This window comes from Cupressus sempervirens, chromosome 3, assembly GCF_028749045.1.
Source record: "Cupressus sempervirens isolate cs-2001-9-10 chromosome 3, ASM2874904v1, whole genome shotgun sequence".
Classification (NCBI taxonomy): Eukaryota; Viridiplantae; Streptophyta; class Pinopsida; order Cupressales; family Cupressaceae; genus Cupressus; species Cupressus sempervirens.
In genome coordinates, this window is record NC_143120.1 from 290,191,786 (window position 1) to 290,214,590 (window position 22,805).

At 34.5% G+C, this 22,805-nt stretch overlaps 1 pseudogene across 1 annotated transcript; it reads right to left on the reverse strand.

Annotated features, from left to right (window-relative positions):
• Positions 1 to 473: 473 nt before the first annotated feature.
• On the reverse strand, positions 474 to 4,133 carry LOC149566103 (disease resistance protein RUN1-like; annotated as a pseudogene). Its single transcript, XR_016362118.1, has 5 exons — positions 3,533 to 4,133; positions 2,347 to 3,398; positions 1,968 to 2,221; positions 1,186 to 1,869; positions 474 to 1,002 (listed from the first exon to the last, which is right to left on the reverse strand). The product of XR_016362118.1 is annotated as a disease resistance protein RUN1-like (transcript).
• Between the last annotated feature and the right edge of the window lie 18,672 nt (positions 4,134 to 22,805).

Sequence of the window (22,805 nt, forward strand, 5' to 3'; positions counted from 1 at the left end):
ACAGCCCCTCTGTTTTTTTTAAAAAAATTTCGATAAATTATAAGGTAACAGCCCCTCTGTTTTTAGACAAGGTAAACTCTTTACGATAACATTTTGTTGCCATCACTACTTATGCATTTTCAATTTCAAAGAGAATCATTCTTGACAATTTCTTTTCATGCGTTTGTACTATTCATTTCAAAACAATATAGCAATGTAAGTTATTAGCAGCTGTCTCAGCGAAAAAGTACAGATAGTTTTAAAAACAAGGAGGATTGGTCTTTTCCTTTAGCTGCTCCAGCTAGTTAAATTGCTCATCTCAATCTTGCTTTAATTTTTTTTTGCATTAGAAATCCTTGGTGTAGGACAACTCTTGCCAAAATAAAATAAATAGCTACTATTGATTTCAAAGATCCCATCAAAGAGTGATTAATTAAGAAAACATTAGAAACAGAGACAAGAATTTCATACAGAAAATTTTAAAAATGAGAAAATAAACTTGAAACAAAGATGATTAGCTTTTCAATTACAAATATTCAAACAAATTGATCACACTTCTTGATGTTGCTTTCTTTTCCTCTTTACCATGTCATATGATCCCAACTTGGATACCGTTTTGTGTGTGTATAATTGATCAACAATTCTTTGCAATACAATTAAAGCTTTCGCTTCTTCCCCAACTTTCATTGTAGCCTTAAACCCTTTATTTATTGTTGTCTTTTGTAGGCTACCTTCACTATCATGCTGGGTAAGTAAAACTGTAATTAACCGATCATTTTGATGTGGGATCCAATACTTGACTCTAGATTCCAATGTCATATGACCATAAAGCTTTGATCTTACAAGAAAAGAATATATGGTGATTGCACTCAATGAGCTTTTCATCTTTAGCGTATGCTCTCCTTTCTCAATCTCAAAAACTGCTTGGGTGTCTACCACTTCAGAAAACAAACTTGCATTCAATTTTGAAGATGCTTCTTCTATTGCCTTCTGTATCAAAATGATTTTCTTTACCGGCACCCTCTGAAACATTTAAGATGTTAGTGTAAAGAGAGAGGATAATAAATATTTAATAAAAATCTTAAAGGGAAACAAAACTTGACTTAGAAAGTGTAACATTCGTTTACCCTCTCCAAAACAAATGCTAAAATTATTATTCACAATAAACTAGCTTTCCACTAATGCATAGTGAAAAAGTAGTGTTACCCTCAGTCCACGAATATAATTGAGCGCCCATGCATATCCATCATCAGGCACTTCAATTATTAGACTTTTCAATCCTGGCAGCTCTTCCAAACCTTCTACGTTTTGCAGCTTTGCACGTTTAATAATTGTGATTTCCTCTAGATGACATAGACGTGCAAGTGGCGGCAACGATCTCAAACCTGCACATTTCTCTACTTTGAACACTTGGAGCCCTGTTAGAGAAGAGAGCCCTGATATTGTTTTCAATTTCCAACATTCCTCAACAATAAGAGTATTGAGCCTCTCTAGCTTCTTTAACTCTATTTCTTTTAGATTATTTATCGCTTTAACTTCCAGTGTTTGAAGTCTTGGACACATCTCTCCACTAATTACCAACTTGTTGACATTTTGAAGTCTCCAAAGCGTTATGGTCTCAAGGCTATCCATGCGGCTGCTTGTAGAAGAATTTCTACCTTTGCTCAGATCCAAATTCCCTGTGAAGAAGCCACTCCTCGTAAACCCCAGAAGCAATGATCTAAGATTCCCAAGCTGTTTTAGTGATTGCACCAAGGATGTTGTATCTGTCTTCTCTAGGGATGACCGTATGTCTATTTTTTCCAAACAACTGCACATTTCTATTAAATTTGGAAGCTTTTGCAAAGAGGGAGATTCCCCAATCCATAGTTCTCTCAACTCAAAACTGCCCTGTCATTGACAATTGCACTAAAAAATGAATTGGGTCTAAGTAGTTAATACAAGTATTTTCAAAGGAGACTTAATTTGCTACAAAAATTGCAAAATACCTGGGCATTGGTGTGCAACTGTTGCCGAAAACTACTCCATAATTTCTCCCTTTTGAAACACTTAAAAAGTGCAATTTCTGTAGAGGAATCCATGAAGGAATGCATAATTTGTCACCACCTTTGTCAATTTCAAGCCACAGGAGATCGGTCTCAGCTATAAAATAAGTAATTTTTCTTCTGAGGGTCGAATCTCGGAATGAATGGAAACACCTGCCCTTTGTTTCTGCCAAGATTTGCTTAAATCCTTCTGCTTCCTACATAAAGGATCTGGGTTAAGTGTGACTGGCTGAATTTTTTGTAAAAAACACAAAAATTGGAAATTTTTCTTGAGAGCTTCTATAACTTTAACTTCAAAAACCTAAACAAGAAAGAAGCACACCATAGATCTCAGAAATTCTGGTTGCCACAGTCGAGAAGGACCTAACTCCTCTGCCATTTGTCTACCTAGGTCACAGAGATGATCGTGCATTTCAAATTTGCACCCAGTCCTTTCAATTAGGCATTTATCTTGCAAGGTTTTAATTGCATGCTCAGCACTCCAACCGGACGCCTTCCAGATTGTTATTGCCTTAAAATCATATATCTTCTTATTAAAAAGACAAGCCATGTCTATAAATATCTGTTTCTCCTCTTTGTCCAGACCATCAATGCTAATTTTGAGTCTTTTCAATATATGCTCGGGCTGGATTTTCTTCACCTTTTCCAATTCTAGATTCCAATAATACGCATCCCTATCATAAACATGTGCACCCAAAACTATGAGTGAGAGGGGCAGATCTCCACAGAGATCCACAAAGCTTTCAACCAAGTTCTGATAAGCACTGGGTAGATCACTTCCGCGGAAAGCATGGCTACAGAAGAGATCTCTTGCATGATTTCGATCCATTACCTTCATCTTATAACGGATACCTACGCCCCTTAACACACTCTGGTCACGAGTTGTAATAATTACCAGGCTACCACAACCCATCAAGTCTTCAGGCAACAGGGCATCTAACTGGTCTTGATGATCAATATCATCTAAGACTATTAGGCAATGCAAATGTTGCCCTTCTCAAATGATCCTTCAGCTTTCCGATTCCATGGTGCACACTTCTAATCTCTTCATCTCTGCTAAAAGGATCTTTCAAGAGCTGACTTTGCAAGCTGTGCAATTCACCTTTGACATGTGATTCTCTCACGCCGGAGAGAAAACAAGATGTATGGTAGCCTGAACGCTTCTTGTTAAACAATTCTTTAGCCAGAGTGGTCTTGCCAGAGCCCCCAAGTCCTAAAATCCCCACCACCCCCGTTGTCTCTGGACAACATCTCTCAAAATCTTGGACGAGCTCGTCAAGTCCAACAGGATATTTGGCAACATACAAGGGTATATTCTTTTCCTTTTCTTCCACTACTTGTACCACACGAGAAACAATCTTTTCACACAAATCGCTGAAATCCAAAACCGACAATCTCTTTAGAAAATCATTCTACAAAGGAAAAAATGAATGTCATGTACTAGAGAAAAACTTAAGGCAAAACATGATGAATTGGAGTTAATCCAAAGCAAATGGTAGTAATTTTACTCTTGATGCTGGCTACGTTCGTATCCAGAGATTTCTGCAGCAGATGCAAGTGCCTTTTTCCAGCCGTCCAACTTATCAAGATGCCTGCATTTCCTTTCATAATTTTCAAATGCCGCAGAATACTGAGACTTGCTGTTCTCCATGTAACGAAGCTCCCATGGCTGGACACCGTAGAAAACAGGAATAAAGAGGGCATCAGTATGATGTAGCATAAGAAGCAACTCGTCTAGACACCAGGAGGACTCTGCATATCTTTTGGAGAAAATGGCAATTTGCACACGAGAAGAGCAGATGGCATTATGAATGGCAGACGTAAGAGAATCTCCGCCTTCAATCTCTTTACGGTCTAGAAATGCCTTGCATCCTCTTGCCTGAAGAAGGTCATAAATTTGTTTGGCAAGGGTTTCTTTAACATCAGGGCCTCGATGACTGATGAACACATCATATAGCTTTGGAAAAACAATTGATCTTGCTTGAGCAGACGTGAAGGAGGAAGCCATGAGTACAGAACTAGAATTGCCAAGCTATAAAACTCTCTAAAGCAGACTGGACTGGAGTTTTGTTAAAATTGTTGGAGGCGGCAAGCAAAAATGAAGAAAATAGGAGATGAAGTGAGAAAAGAATAGACAAAGTCGGGAAACAGGATGGTGTATGCCACGAGGAAAAGGTGGGTCAGGGAAAAAATTCCATCCGCTGGGGGACCCATCTTTGAAATGAGGAAGAAAGAGAAAATAATAAAGTAACGAGAATAAAGATAAAAGTAGCCCAAAGCACAAAACAAAGTTGGAATTGAGTTGAAGTCCTTAAAAACCAGACGAGGTGGGGTTTATGAAATTTGATTCTGTCCACTATTAAACCTTTTCGAGGCAGGCGTGGGATGTTGTCAGATTATTACGCTGGTGTGGGGCAACCAACGACTGTGGGAAGTGGGGCACTCGGCACTCTATTTATCTAATTAAGCTTGCATATTATCCTGACGCAAAAAGCGACATGGGAGACGAAAACAACACGCTGCCTGTACTGAAATATACATGCAAAGCATCTATGTTATTACGTCCGAGAGGCGTTCTATACAATCACAGCACACATCTCAGCAGAGGAATATGCCAAAATGGATTCTCCGTCAACAAAAAAGAAATGGAAGCTGTTACTTTTAAACATGCATTTGCGTTTCATTTCGATTGACGTTTTCATTTTGTCTTTCCAACCGATGGAATGCAAATCGATTTACAATCTTCTAACAGCAGGAAGCCGTAAAGTCATTCCAATACTTTAAATATGTTGCAGATCCGACTTCTGCTCTGCCATAATCCACTGCTTCCCGTGGAGATCTAAAAAACGCGTTTGGAGTTTAGGATATAGCCAATTCGCATCTAGAGTTTAAGATACAGCCAATTCGATTGCATAGCATTGACTTAGGTATTGTCGAGTCTTGGCATTGTTAATTTTATTATGTTTCCTTCTGTTTCATTTTTGTGATAATGTTTCTTGGCACAAACTTCTCTTTCAATCTGTATATTTCCAGCTCCATAGAAAGTTTCAATAACCACTTCGTCTTGATTTTTTTCTTCGTAACCAGGGATAGTTAATTTTATGGCTCCATCGTCTATGTATGGACTTTGTATTCATTTAGCCTTTGGTTTAGCTATAGTTTAAGAGTCAGATCTCAAGACTTCGTACAATTTAACAAATATACTCGGTAAAACCTTTTCCCGTTCATTGAGAATAGTCACTGTGTCAAACTTCAATGCATTTTCAAACAATCCCTTTCTTTTTCATATGATTTTGTAGAATAGCTAAATCTGCTCCAAATTCTGGTTGTCTTGCTTTCGCTGAACAAAGCTTTACTATGATTGATATTATCCTAAAAAGGATTATTTAAAATTTTAGCCATTTCCCTTCAAATACAATCGTCATTTTTTCCGCTGTGATTAGCACAAATTATAACTACTTTAAAAATCTTCTAATTGTTTACGGTGTTTCTTCTTATTGAAGCGAATTTATTTTCATGAAAGGTTGTAGGTTTCTGAAATGTATTATTACCAGCATTATCGATTTCTTAAACTGCTCCCAAAAAGGCGAGAAAAAACAGTTTTAATATTTGTTTTTTTGTTTTATTTTAGTATTATATTCAAAATAGTTTTTTGAATTGTTTTTAATCATAATAATTTGTCTAAACGAAAGTTATTATTCAAATTATTTTATATATAATTTTATTGTAGGGTGGAATAAAAATAGATGATTTAAAACACATTTTATCATTTTTAAATGATAATTAACAATTAAAGAAGTAATATTTTTATTAATGTAAATTTGGTTAATTGCATAAATTTATAATATCTTCATTTAAGTATACATGTAGATGTGTATGATGGGAAGAAATAGATTAAAAAGGAAGTTAGTGAGTATATCTATCCATTATAGATAATCTCAGTGATCTGATCTATATCCTATTTGCTTTTTTTAAAGGAACAAGACATTGATAGAGCAACATTTGACACAACCTCCTTTGTTACGTATTCATTTAGACATTCAAATGTAAAATATTGCATAAGGAAAAAGCTCATGCGGAGTCCTAAAAAAATCTAAGTTCTAAAATCCCTAATTGCCAAAAAATTTAGAACTTCACTATCATATGTAAGTCAACAATAAAAAATAATAAAGAGATGTCTTTTAATATTTAATGTGTTCATCCTATAATATAATTCATATACTTTGCAATCCATCATCAAGATTAGAAGAGAGCTAAAGCATAAATCAATAAGAAAATTGTTTTACGACAGATTGTGTAACACTCGGTTAATGGATGTATTATTTTCATTTATAATAGTCCTTTTGTTTACAGTACTATTTAGATTTTCAATAATATTTAGATTTACAATAGTATTTTCATTTACATTACTATTTACATATTAATTCTATTTAACTCTTTTATTCAAATATATTTTATGCATAAATTAGTTTAATGTTGGAAATGTGGAAGGCAATGCTGCCATTTTCAAACATTAAAATGTAATTTTTTGTAGAATATTATAATGCAATTTTTTCGTACAATATTACAATGTAATTTTTAATCCATAAATAATGTTTCAAAAGTGGAAGGCACTCCCATCATTTTTCTTATATTATATTGCTAATTCTTTTATTCAAATATATTTTATTCATAAATTAGTTTAATGTTTGAAATGTGGAAGGCAATGCCGCCATTTTCAAACATTATAATCTAATTTTTTCATAGAATATTAGAATGTAATTTTTATCCATAAATAATTTTAATGTTTGAAATGTGGAAGGCAATGCCGCCATTTTCCAACATTACAATATAATTTTTATGCATAGATAAATTTAATAATATTTATTGGTTAAATATTTCTCATGTATATATAAATAAATGTTACTTCATTAATGTTTTTTTCCTACTAGCTATGGTGAGACCTAGGTTGAATTTTGAGACGGAGGAGGAAAGGAGAGAATACCAAAGACAATATCAAAGAGAGTATCGTAGACGTCAACAACAACAACAAACAGAACTTGAAAGAGAACAACAAAGAGTAATAGAAAATCAAGGGCGCAGGCGAAGATATGCCAGAAGAAGTGCAGAAATAACAGTTGAACAACTGGAAACTAAAAATTGAGATCTAAAAAATGTAGATAGAAACCATCGTCGATGTACTTCTGAGAGGGTCCTTCCTGAAAATTCACAAAGCTACCAAGTTCAACATCCTCAAGCAGAACCAAGCCACATATATGACCATCCTCCAAATACAAATAATCAACTAAATATTGAGAATGGACACTCACCATCCATAGAACGTGTACCAGAAACACCACAACATGGAAGTCACATACATGTTGATTTAGAGTTGCAAAATGATAGACAAAACATGACCAACCCAAATGGTACGCTTCAAAATGATACAGAAAACATGCCCAACCCAAATGGTATGCTTCAGTCCAAATTTAGAAGATTCCAAATGCAGTTTAGATATTAGATAGATAGTTTGAAAACACCAAATATGTGTTATGTTTGTCACAAGTCATATGTAGGAATGAAAGTATATCGCAACAGTGAGGGTCCAATATGCAATAGGTGTCGTCAAGAGACAGGAATTCATAGGTTTTCATCTGCAAATAATATGGATCTTGGATGTCAACCACCAAAGCTTGCAAATTTAACTCAGGTTGAAGAGATGTTGATTGCATGTGTAAACCCTATATTGCAAGTTACACATGCAACTAGTGGTCAGTATAAGTATAAAGGACATACCATTAGTTTTCTCCAGCATGTTGAACAACTATCAAAAGTCTTGCCACACACAATTGATCATTTACCAATCATTATTGTTCGAAGAAGGGATCAACGTGGTACACAATATAACTTTACTGTGAACAGGGATTGTGTTTATACAGCATTGAAATACAAAGTTGAAAACGATAAATTCTATGCAGATGTCAGGATAGGTGAAAGTGCTCTTAATGACTTGCCTACAAATATGGATGAGAATATTTTTCATAGATTAAAGACGGTGCACATGGAGTTTGATTCAGATGCAAATGAAGTTGTATTCCTAGGTCCTCTCATGGAGATAGATGAAGGTAATATAATTGAGCACACAAACTCTATGGCTTCAAGGCCACCTAATGCTCAAACGTAAATGGAATTAATTCATGCATGGGTTAATAATCCTGATGTCATTCCCTCTGCTTTAATTGAGTGGCCATCTATAGGTGCATCACCTATCAATGAGTATGTTACATCTGGGTTGTTGGATATGGCTTTCCCAACATTATTTCCAGATGGAAGTTGTGATTGGTTAGAGCCTAGAATGAAATGAGTATACTTGCATGAATTTGTAAACCATTTGATCAAATACAGGGATCACCTCTTTGGAAAACATCCACAGTTTAGGTATTTTGCACAGAACATGGTAATGAGACATCGCGCGCAAAGTTCAGCATCTATTTTTGTAAAAAGGAGCTTTCATGAAATGCCAATTACTATTAATGAATTGCGTAAACATATGGAGAATATGCCATCTAATAATCTCGCAGATAGGCTAATGTGGTTCAAAACAAGTCTAAGAGGAACAAGGTCATATTGGGCAAAAAATAAAGCAGAATTAACTGACTTGCTTGACCAGCTTGGCACACCTACGATTTTCTTTACATTAAGTGTAGCCAATATGCAATGGCCTGATTTACATGCACTAATGCCTGGTACACCACCTACTGATCCATGAGAGGCTCAAAAATGGAGAAGGAAGAATATCATTGACTATCCACATATAGTCACTTATTACATGCACTTAAGGAATACAATGTTTAGGAAAGAAATACTTGAAAAAGGTATGAAAGTAAAGGACTTTTGGTGTAGATATGAGTGGCAACATCGTGGTTCACCTCATGTTCACGACTTCTTATGGCTTGAAGGGGCACCAAATATGGACACTATTAATTGGTCAAATGAGGATGAATGAAAAAGTGCAGAAAGATATTTTGACTCCATTATTCATGCATGGAATCCTAGACATGATCTACATCAAAGAAATATACATGTAAGTTTCATATTATAAATCAATTAAATATTATTATATGATTCTCACCTCTATCCAATAGAATAATATATAAATTATCATTTTTAGGTCTTCTAGAATTTTGGTCAGCATCCATGCCTGAAGAATATAACACAACTCGTTGAGATGGATATAGATCAAGATTATGAACAGATACTCAATTGTCTTGAAAGACACACGATATGTAAGGAGGGAGCATGCCTTCGTAAAAAAAGAGGGCGCATGGTTTGCAGGTTAATCAAATTCAAAAAAACTTATATCTAAATTATCTATTTCACCTTTTTCAACAAGTTGGATTGACAATATATCTATTCATCAATGTTTCAAGTATAATGCTCCTTGGAAATTAAATTTGGATGGGTCAAAGTTATACACAGATGCAGATTCGAGTGAGAGAAAATTTGAACCAGCAAGAAATGATGATAGAGTTAATACACACAATTGGTACATACTACAATTGTGGAGGGCCAATGTTGATTGGCAACCTTTCCTTTCAAGACATGCAGTTATCAAATATATTGCAAAGTATGTAGCAAAAGCTGAGAAAAGTTCTGAAACATATCAACAAATGTTGATGCGTCTTTCAAATCTTGAAAATCCTGATGATTTAGCATCACGGGCATATAGAAAGCTTTTAACTGAGACAGTTATAGAAAGAGATATTGGAGCTCAAGAAACATGTCATATGTTATTACAACTTCCATTGGTGGAGTGCAGCAGAAAGTTTGTTAATCTAAACATCTCACGTGAAGTTTTCAAACCTGTGGTAATCAATGATGATGGAAATGAGGAAGAACTCACAAATATTTTGTTGATGGTTATAAAATAAGACCACTTTCTATGGAAGGTATTAGTTTGATTGATGCAGCAAGGTCCTGGATATATAATCCCAAAAGAAGAGGAGATAATAAATGGAACCCAAGAAAGAAAGCAGCTATTGTTAGAGTTTTCCCTAGGTATTTTACTATTCCTTCGCGAGATTCTAATAAATGGGTGGACTTTTTTTTGTCTGAGTTGATACTATACAAACCTTTTCGTAATGTTGACAGAGACATTGGTCATGATGATGATACTATAGTAGAAAATTGGGACTCATTCAACTATAATCCTTGGCATGTCCAAAGGCAAGAACATGCACAAAATGATGAACCTTCAATTGATTCAGAGATGGAAGATAACAGAGCCATTCAGGAAAATACTACAGAACATGAGTGGGAAATAATATCTAGGTTACATCGTGGTCAACATATGCTAGTTTATGAAATTGACATGTTTGGAAGGAGAGATATTGATAGAAATACAAATTGGTCCAGTCAATATCAAATTGAAGAGGAGACAATCCGAGCAATAAATTTCATACCTGAAATGAAAAAGCATGGATGTCTTATGTATGATGACATTCCAATATGCATCAACTTTACAACTCTCAGTCACAAGCAACAAAAGGCATTTGACATTATTCTGACACACTACCATACCAATCAAGTGCAAAATCCTTTATTTATGATAATTCAAGGAACAACAAGAACGGGAAAGTGTTATCTAATTGGTGCCATCAATCAATCTCTTCAAATGGCATCAATGAAAAATCCTTCTCCACTTCTATTGCTTGCACCAACTGGAGTTGCAGCTTTCAATATAGGAGCATCTACCATTCATTCAAAGTTGCAGATTCCAATTACAAATTTTTCCCAATTACAAGGAACAAGACTTTCAAGCTTTCAACAAGAGATGGAAAATATCAAATATATTTTGATTGATGAAATGAGCTTCATTGGCCAGAATATGTTGGAAAATATAGATAGTCTACTTAGACAAGCCTTCCCACATAAAGCAGACATAAGCTTTGGAGGTATACCCTTCCTTACAACACATGGTGTTATTAATGTCTCTCAATTCTTATTAACATTGGTCATATAGAATTTATATCTTTCGATTTTACTTTATGTACATAAATTAAAATTTTGCAACTATCTTTCAGGTGTCTCTATTATTTTAGTTGGTGATTTGGGGCAATTACCTTCGGTTAATGATAGACCAGCATATGATAGCAACAGGCGAGAAAAGTTATTATGGCAGGAATTCAAGATAGTGGTTACACTAGATAAAGTATTTAGGCAAGATGGAGAAAATATCCAACAACAAAGATTTTGTCAGCTTCTCACAAATGTCAGAGATGCGAATCCACAAATAGATGATTGGAAGTTGCTCATGAAAACAACACCTATAAGATTAGATGTTGCAAGCTATGATGAGTTTGATAAGGCAGTGCATTTATTCTCTACAAATGAAAATGTTCATAACCATAACATGAGGATGTTGTATTAAGACATCCAGTTGCACGCAGCCTTGCAACCAAGTCAACGAATGGTAATAGAAATGGATGATGATCATCAAATGGTACTCCAAAATAATTATCGAATTCAACTGTAACATATGCTGGTGGCTCAGGTGGCGCAGTTCCTGGTTTGTAGACAATATTTCTGATATATCCCAACGATCCATTCACAAGACCAGCTTCTATCCATAGATTTGTAGTCAACATTACTCTTGCATTGTGACTAATCAATAACTCTGTTTCAAGTTCCTCACCAAGACTACCACTAAGGTTGGCATGGGCGTTGACTATTCACAAATCTCAAGGGCTCACTCTTTCAAAAGCCACAATTGACATAGGTCCAAGAGAAAGAGCAGGATTGACATTTGTGGCCATATCTCGTGTTAAGTCACTGGAAGCTTTGAGGATAATGCCACCATTTACATATGACCGCTATGAGAAAATGAAAAGTGGGAAACAACTTTCAAAGAGAAAAGTAGAAGAATGTAGATTGAGAAGTCTTGAAAATCATTGATGTTTTCAAACAAACTATTTAATAATAAAGATTTATTTGTTCTACTACATTATGTTATTATCATCATGAACTATTATGTTGTTATTCTTATTATTACATTGATAGTTTATAGTCCACAATTAATGACAACTATAATTGGATATGCACAATGCAACATTATAACCTTATTATTTGCACTTTTTAATGGTTGCAAGTACAATTACGCTAAAATTTAATTTTACTAATTCTCCAATTTCTAATTTTAACTATGATCATCAATTGGGTCCTCAAATTAAGGTAGCTATAACATTAATTCAAATTATAAAGACCACCTTTGATTGAAATAAATCAAAATGATTATGCTTCATGTCCCTCTCATTAGCTATGCATTTATTATTCTTTTTTATTGGTGCTAATGTTTACTAAATTGTTTTCCATGATTTTTTTTAGGCATGGCAGCCTCTGATAGACAATCAAGCATTCTCGACATGAGCCCAACTTCTTCTATAGGATCAAATCATTTTTTTGAGATAGAGTTTCAGAAGTGTGCACGAATAATTAAACAATGTTGTACAACTATGGTAAAAGCACTTGAGAATGTAGCTTTATCAATTGATCATGTACAAGAGATAGAGATAATGGAGATGGAAGATGTTGCCAAATATGTACGCAACACTTCTGCAAAAGTAGATGCATTTCCACCCATGATGAAAGAGGTCTATGATGATCACGTTACAAACAAAGGTTGTAATATGATTTTAATCTTTGAAGAATATGTTATGTACTTACATCATTATGGAGAACTCTATACATGGTCCATATGATGATTTCTCATCTTTCATTTTTTGAGTTATTACTTTATCTAAATAATTGTATTAGGAGATATAGTTCTCCTTTCATCTATGTATCAAAATAATAAATAAATGATTTAAATTTTTATCTCAAATTCTTCTCGACTATACTTGCAGATATTTGAAATGTTTTTCCTTGACCTTTGTGTTTCTAGCTACACTATTCATGCTAAGCATAATTAACATTAACCAATGGTCTATTTATAAATGTAACTAATAAAATTATTAAATTACTTAAGGAACATTGTAATCCTTATATTGCTCTTTAATTCTAAGAGGCATGTCTAACGACAACAAGCTACCCCCCTAGATATAATTGTAAACGCAACATTAATTGTAACTCTAACCACAGTCCTACTTTGTCCCCTAACCTTAACCCTAACCATAATTCTAATGCTTTGTCTACCCCTAACTCAAACTATAATCCTATTTGTAACTTAAATTCTAACCTAACTTATATTCTAACACTAAACCTAACCCTCACCTTTACCCTAACCCTAAACCTACCCCTAATCCTAACCCTTTATTTACCCCTATCTCTAACCCTAACCTTAAGGCTAACCCTAACTCTAATACTCCCCTAACCGTAACTATAATCCTAATACTAACCTTAACCTTAACCCTACCCCTATCCCTAACTCTAACCCTAAATATAATTAACATTAACCAATGGTCTATTTATAAACCTAACTGATAAAATTATAAAACTACTTAAGGAACATTGTAATCCTTATATTGCTCTATTATGCTAAGAAGCCTGTCTAACGAGAACAAGATTCCTTCCTAAATGTAACTCTACATGGAACACTAAATGTAACTCTTAACCACGGTCCTACTTTATCCCCTAACCTTAACCCTAACCATAATTCTAATGCTTTGTCTACTCCTAACTCAAACTACAACCCTAATTATAACTTAGACCCTAATGTTAACTTATATTCTAATAGTAAACTGAACCTTAATCTTGACCCTAACCCTAAACCTAACCCTTTCTCTACCCATATCTCTAACCCTAATTGTGATCCTAATCTTAACCTTAACCCTAACCCTAATCGTAACCCTCATCCTAACCATTTCTTTACCCCTATCTCTAACCCTAACCTTAACCCTACCCCTACCCCTAACTCTAACCCTTACTCTAACCCTAATTGTGATCCTAATCTTAATGCTAACCCTAACCATAACCCTCATCCTAACCATTTCTTTACCCCTATCTCTAATCCTAACCCTAACCCTAACCTTAACTCTACCCCTACCCCTAACTCTAACCCAGTCTCTAACTCTACCATAATTAGACTCTAACCCTAGCCCTAACCGTCATCCTAACCTTAACCCTAACCCTAACCCTAACCCTTATTGTAATCATTTCTTTACCCCTATCTCTAACCCTAACCCTTATCCTAACTCTAATCCTAACCTAACCCTAACTCTAATCCTAACACTAACCCTAACCTTAACCCTACCCCTACCCCTAACTCTAACCCTAAATCTAACTCTAACTCTAAATCTAACTCTACCATAATTAGACTCTAACCCTAGCCCTAACCCTAAATTTAATGTTGATTGAAACCCTAACACTACCTTTAACTCTAACCTTAACCCTGACTCAAACTCATACCCTAACCTTAACCCTTATGTAGCTCTATATATAACCCTACCCCTAACTCTAACCATTAATCTAACTCTACCATAATTGGACTTTAATATTATACCCAACTCTATATATAAACGTAACCCTACCAATAACCTTAAGCCTAACCCTTTCCCTAAGTCCAACACTAAACCTAACTATAACTATAACACTAACCCTACCTTTAATTGTAGCCTTAAATCTTACTCTACTATAATTGGACTTCAACCCTAATTGTAATGATAATCCTAATGCTAACCTTAACCCTGACTCAAAACTCTAACCCTAATCCTAACTGAAACCCTAACTCAAACTCAAACCCTAAATTTAACCCTAATCCTAACCATAATTCTTATGCTCTGTCTACCCCTAACTCAAACTATAACCCTAACCAGGCTAACTCATATTTTACCATTAAACCTAACCCTACCCCTTTCTCTATAGCTATCTCTAACCCTAAGCCTAACTCTAATCCTAAACTTAACCTTAACCTTGACTCAAAACTCTAACCCTAACCTTAACCCTAACCTAATGCTAACCCTAACTCTAACCCTAACCTTAACCCCAACTCAAACGCTTACCCTAACCTTAACCCTGCTGTAACTCTATATACAACCCTACCTCTAAATATAAACCTAACCCTAACTCTAATTCTAAACCTAACCCTAACTATAACCCTAGCCCTAACCCTAATGCTAACTATAACTCTACTCTTCAGTATAACATTTTATGTAACAATATGCTTAAAATAAAACTAAACCAAAGTGATGCAAATAAACACCATATACAGAATTAAAAAATAAAATGTTCAAGAATAATTTTATAGTAAGTTTACACTATTACAATTTTATAGTAAGTTTATACAACTATATTTAAAAAGAAAAAAATTTAAAAATTTAAAATATACTTTTCCTATTGTGTCGCGATTGCCACTAGCTTATATATACCTATATATATATTATGCCGAGAGTAATCATTCTTGAGGTGCCTATTTTCATTTTCATAAATCCCAACTGTGATTAAAATAACCTTGGGATTAAATGAAAATAGGCACCTCGAGAACAATTACTCTCGGCGTAATATATATAGGTATATATAAGCTAGTACATCAATATGCCTTAACGGAGCTTTAACGGAGGAAGTGAAAGGTAGCGGAGATTGTTGTGGCCCCATTCTATGACAAACTCTTTAATTGTGTTAATAATTCTCCCGCCTAGTCACGTCATGGGAAGCTTTTTAAACTTAGCACGCCATTTTGTAAGAAAGTTTTTAGAGTTTTGTAATAATAATTAAATGTTTAGTTTTTTTCAAATTTTTATTATAATTTATGTTAATAATTTTTTTTAATAATAATGTGTTATTTAAATTTTAAAAATATATAAATAAATAAAAGCTTTAAAAAATAATATTAGTTATTATTATATATGAATTGAATTACATAAATAAATAAATTATAAATTGATATTTTTTGTAATGTGTTTGATTTTAATTTTATTTATTAAGTTTAATTTTACTTGTAACTTTTAATGTAGATGTTTAAACTTTAGCTTTAACACTTTTCATATAATTGATAGTAAGCTGTATAATCTTATAAAAATAATAAATTAAAGTAAATAGTGTAAATAATATATAGTAATTATTAAATAATTTATAAATAAAATAGAATGATCATTGAAAAATTAACGAATATCTTATATTTTTCTAAATTTATTTAAGATATCTATAATAATCCTATATTTATTAGCTTCAAATGTGATCCATGATTTGATATAAATTAGTACTTTTCCATTTATACTTACAAGCCATTATTTTTGTTCACAAGACTTATTTATCATTGTCGCTATCTCAAGTCATGTATTTAATAGCACAGCCTCCCTCCCTCTTTAGGTAAAAGAGGTATGCCCATCTTGATAAGTTTCCATTATAAATATGAAGTTTTGGTATAGAGATTAAGGTTACAGGGTTTAGGGACTAGTGTAGGGATTAGATTTTATGGTTATAGGGTTTTAGGTTTTGGGCTTAAAATTTAGGCTTTAATAGGAAGAGAAATGGGGAGAGGGAAAAACAAAAAGAGAATGGAAAGAGGGAGAAAGTGGGGGAAAGGGAGGGAGAAAATAGATAGAGGGAGAGAGGGATATGGGAAGAGATGAAAAGAGTGAGAAAGGGGGAAGAGAGATGGGGAATAGGAGAGGGCAAAGGATAGGAGGAAACGTGGAGGGAGGAGAGAGGCAAAAAGAGAGAGGGAGAAAGAGCTGAAGGAAATAGAGAGGGCAAGAGAGGGGGAAAAGTTGAGGGGAGAAACAAAGAGGGGGATGGGAGATAGAGGGGATTATAAGAAGGGGAAAGAAAAAGAAAGAAGGGGAAGGGATATGTCAAAGAGAGGAAGAGGGGGGAGAGAGGGTGAAGTTAAGAGGGGTAAGGGAGATTCCTCTCTCTCTCTCTCTCTCTCTCTCTCTCTCTCTCTCTCTCTCTCTCTCTCTCTCTCAACCCCTAATCCTACAAACTTAATCCCTCAATCTTAAATCCTTTCTCCCTTTCTCTTCCCCCTCTCTCTTTCCCCTTCTCTCCTCCACCTTTGTCCCTCTCCCCACAAGAAATAAAATGAGAAATATAGTTTTTTTAGGATGCACATTTATTACCTAAAGAGGGAGTTTGTAGTATGAAACTTATGTATTTCTCATCTTTCCCTTCCTACTGACTACCATACCTTTCCATCTCCCCCACTCTTCATTAATCTCTCATTTTCTCTTATTTTCTTGATTATTATGTCACTTTCTATTATTTTTTCCTCCCATCCTCTCTATCTCCCCCTCTCTCACCCTCTCATTTCTCCTTGTCCCCCCCTCCAAATATCTAATGATAAATAATTACCCACTTCTCTCTATCCTCTTCCATACATCTCACCCTTTTCCTTCCTTATAGGCTTCTTGTCTCTCTATCAACCCCTCATCTAGTTATATCCCTTCATCTAAACTTGCCTCTCCCTCAACCTACCCTTATCCTCCTCTACTCTTTCATCACCTATATATCTCTCCCTCTCCCACTCTACATAGGATTTAGGATTATGGTTGATGGTGCAAGGTTTAAGTACACAAGGTTGAGGCTCTCTCTCTCTCTCTCTCTCTCTCTCTCTCTCTCTCTCTCTCTCTCTCTCTCTCTCTCTCTCTCTCTCCCCCCATATCTCTTATCTTCCCATTCCTCCTTGAACCCCCATCTTATCTCTCTTCCTATTTATAGGTATCTCATCTCTCTTCATATGTATCTTGTCTCTCCTTAGGTCTCTCATTGTTTCAATGTCTACATCTCCCCCAATCTCTTCTTACTCATATATTCCTCCCATTTCTAGGTTTATTCCCCTCTTTAACCTCTCTCTCTCTCTCTCTCTCTCTCTCTCTATATATATATATATATATATATATATATATATATATATATATATATATATATATATATATATATATATATATATATATATATATATATATATATATATATATATATATATATATATATATTGTCTCTTCCCTTTTATCTCTCCATATGTCTATTTCTACTTGCCTATCTCTACTTATTTATGAAATTTTATATCTCTCTCCCTCTCTCTCTATTCTCACTATCTCTATATCTCCTTATGTCTTTCTATATATAAAAATATATCTTACCATATATATACTATAGAATTACAGTGTTAGAATTATGGTTAGGGTTAGGGTAAGGATTGGGTTTAAGATAATGATTATGTTTATTGTAAGGAATGGGGCTAGAATGAGGATTATGTTTAGAGTAAGGGTTTACGTTATGGTTTATTAAATTATAGGATTATATATGTTCCCAAAACCTTGTACCATCAATCTTTTGCCCTAAACAATATGCAGAGAGGGCAAGGGGTATAAAGAGAGATGACAAGAGAGAGAAGATGAGGAGAGGGTAAGGGTTCATGAGAGGGAGGTCTAGAGGGAAAAGAGAAAACACAGAAGGGGTAGATAGAGTGGGATATCTATATGGTGTTGGATTGTGAGGTTGATGGTTATTGTTGATGTCAACATCCTTGTCTCAACCTTTGGTGTATCAGTGACTTACACTAATGGGTTTCTAGAAATTGTGGTGTATCAGTTGATTATGTATCAATTATCTTACTTTCTAATAGCATGTTCTTTGTGTATGGTTCATAGCCATTTGTTGAGAAATAATTGCATTACCATTTCATGCCTCAAAGGTTTCTTGGATCGTCTTGTTATTTGCATGGAGCATGTATTTTGGGTTGATCCTTTTTGGAGCATGTTGATGTTTTAATTCCCGATAATGTTTTCTAGTATGTTCATCATATCCATTGGCACTAGAGATCATGATAGTATATTGGTATGTTAAAGGGTTACTATATTGCTCAAGATGTTGTGTCCCATCTTAAATCTACAATGGCTGACAAGTTTATGGCAGGTGTTTGAAATATATGTAAAATCAATTCAACATGGATGCATAATTTTTAGTGTGTAACATTGTATTTATGTAATAGAAATGTAAAAATACTCAAATAATTGATCAAGGATGTAATGCCCACCTATAGTTTACTTTTCCATTATATTTACCAAATTCTTTTTATGCCTATTTCATTCATATGTTAGTTTCAATGATATTGGATTAATAATTATGACATTATTTCATGACTTGGATTACATGTATATCAATAAAGAATTACTTAGTTGACTATATTTCATGTGTTGTTTAATGATTATGGTACTTACCCCATACTTGCATGTGTATGGTGTGTGTGTGTCTATCTTATCTTTCTATTTGTTGTGTTTGATGTGGTTAAGGGAGGGAGTCATAGTCACCTGCTAGTTGGGATCTACACGATGTACCACTCCTTGCCATTGCTTGTTTAGTTTAGATATATTTATATACATGTACATGCTCATCTTTTATGCAGAATGTAGGTATCGGGCATCGACTTCCCTGAATTGCCAGGATGAGCGTGCCCTATCACAATAACTCAATGGTAAGAATGGGGAGATAATATTCAGGTCCAATCCCAGCCATAGCCTAAATACCTTTTTTGCAAGGAGGACTCGTAATTGACCTTTCACTCTTTTTAAACCCATGAGTTTATTTTTGTCTGTGTTGTTTGATTTTGAGTTTCGGTTTGTTTTGGTAATGTTGCTTTTATGTGGATTTTGCTATGTGATTTATTTGGTAAATGATTTAATTATAATATTTGGGCTAATCATATAATATTGAGAATTATTAAATATTATTTGATTACAAAGAAAATATTAAAGCATGAGAATATTTAATTAATTTAAAAACTAATTAAATATGTGCTTTAATTTAAGTCTTAATTTAGAAGTCTAAATTTAAAAAATTGGTTAAAGAGAAATTAGAATATGATTATATTTAATTAATTAATTTTTTTTTTGTGGCAAAAGTGGACGAACCACTAAATATATTATACTAATAAAATTGGTTTAAGTGCTCAACTAGGAAAGAACTAGAAAGAAAACCTAGCATCGTCGCGATATGTACAAGTATTAAACATCAATATTTACAACATATTATATTGATGAACATAATAAAAATTACAAAATGAGGGAATATTCCCATCAGAATTCAAAATTTGTCAAGTTATTAAAATTTCAAAAACATTTCAATTGAACAAGCATGAGGGTCCCAAACTCGACCAAAAAATACAAAACGATTAAATACATGCCATTTGTCAAAAAATCCCACAAAATGAAAGACCTTAAAACCTTAAAATTTTCATTCCTCCATATCCTCGCATGAAACACCATCAACAGAAGTTGAGGCCATACCAATTTGCAGAGAGTGTCCCCACCCGAAGTCCAAACTTGGCAATGGAGTAACCTCCCAACCCGAGCCTGAACCAGCAGTAGCATCATCTGTAGTATCTATGATAGGAGGCTCCTCCATAGTTATGCATTCCTCCTCTTGAACATGTCCTAGTTCATGTGATGTAGTCTTGGTCGATGTACCAAGCCAATGCACCTGATTAGTAATCACTATGTCATCTTCTAGAACAGGACCAAAATCTTGGAATGCACCTGAAGGAGGCCCTTCATGAATTTGATAATTGAAGTTGGACAAGCTCAACAAATCCAATATAGCATAACCAGTGCGCCTAACACTATCTTCCAATTGGTGACCCAAAGCCCTTGTAGTGGTTTGGAGAGCAAATTTCATAATGCAAGGATTTTATTTTTCAAAGGCTTTCTGAAGAGCATCGAACATGACCATGTATTCATGTCGCCTTAATAACTAAGATCTTTGGAAGAGACCACCCACTAATGCATGCCGAGACCAAAGATCATACTGCTGCATGACATTTGTGAGTTTATTTTCATTCCAAAATTGAGGAAGAAGCACTTTCGCTGCCAAAATTTCTAGCAAGTGAACTAACTGTAACAAGTCCATGGCAGTTGAAAGAAAGATGGACACAAGATTTGATGGGTATAGGAAATGTTTCACAGAAGGGCATAGAATTGCTTCACCAATTACCTACCGAAGACCTCAACAAATTGAAGGAGACTTGATGACGAACATCATTTCCATGGCCCTATCATCAATACATAGGGGCAGAACAGCTTCATTGACATTGGGGTTAATCAATATATGATAATTTTTGGGTAGCAGAGACCAGTGAAACTGATTGTAGGATTCACACTTGGCACATAACTCCAAAGGCAAAGACATTTTTGAACAACCTATGTCAAATATCGCTAAACGTCGTTGGTCTATGAAGCTAAATTAGCCACTCTCGCCATTTATAAAAACAAAAGCAAATATCTTCATAGTACCTGTGCAGGATAATAATTATTCACCTGTTGTGAATATGTGTCAAGCATATGAAGGATCAAAAACCATTTGAGTATATTTCAAAATCAATCTTCATATTGATCTCACCATATGTAATAAAACCATCAGCCAATGTAAAGTCAAATTGTACCTAGGTGACAACAACTTACATGATGTTGGGAAATGAAAAAGAAATTTGCAGGAATTACCTTAACATTACCAAGTACATGCCAAAATGGTTTGAGAAAGGGGCAATAATTAGTACTTAATTCTGACAATCCACTTATTCATTATTAATTAGAATTTGTAATGTGTGTGATAATGTGACGACATGAAGCTGATCGATTATGTCCCAAATTTGTTGTAGCACATACTTAAGTTGGCAAGAAGATGTTTGTCTCTTGATGCAAGCTATTATTATAATTTGAGAATCACCTTCTATCTGAACATGGAGAACAAAAAGATTGCCCCATTATGTTTCTGATATTGACACAATTTTTTGAATATTTGGCATTGCAATTAAAGGAGGCTACCCATTCCAAGAATCTTGCCAAAAGTTGATCTTGTCACCACAGTTTAATTCCCAGGAAATGTATTTAAGAACAATGTCTCTAGATGCAATCATAAAATCCCAAATAATGGAACCCTTGGGAGGATCCAAAATGGAGAAAATTCTATGTGGGTCATTATTGTTTAAGTACAACTCGGTGACAACCAGTCACTTGGTCACAAACAATCGGTCAACACTGGCCTGAGTCACTCAGCAAACACTATGGCTGAGAAAATTTTTCAACACTAGGCCCGAGTTTCAAGTAACTCAGCAAGAGCATTGCCCTACCTTGCTCGGTAAGCACTGGAGCTCGGCAAGCACTAGAGCTCAACAAGTGTTGGAGCTTGGCAAAGACTGAGCAATCACCACAATATCAATAATACAAATATGAGTAAAAATGCAAATTACTGCTGACAATCCACTATCTCATTATAAATCAATTTCTACAAATCTTTGTGATGCTCAATGGATGTGAAAGGCTATAATGTAAAAATTGTGATCCCATCACAACTAAGGTTAGATAGGCAATCCAAAACTTTATTTCCTTCTCTATATGTATGTGAAATCATCACTTCATTAATTTGGTCAAGTAAATTCCAAATTTGTTGTAGGATATAATGAAGCTACCATGATGACGTTTGCTTCTTAATAAATGCATTGATTATAACTAAGGAGTCACCTTCAATTTGGACCCGTTGAAAATCCCCTTTCTTAGCAAGAAGTAAACCTTAAAATAAAGCTTTAGCCTCTGCTAAATTGTTAATCCTAGAAGGAAGGGAGCCATTGAAATTGCAAGGAAAGACCCTTTGCAATCTCTAATACAAGCACCAATACTAGACTTGCCTAGGTTTCCTCTGGAAGCCCCATCAAAATTGAGCATCACAAATCTTGGTTGTGGAGGCTGCCAATGGACTGAGGATCTATCAATTTTATCTTGATTTCTTTTTACTCTGGCCCCCAATGGAATAGATATTAATTTCCATTCATAGATGATTTTTCCATCCCATGTAGTAATAGGTGGATTGATTTTA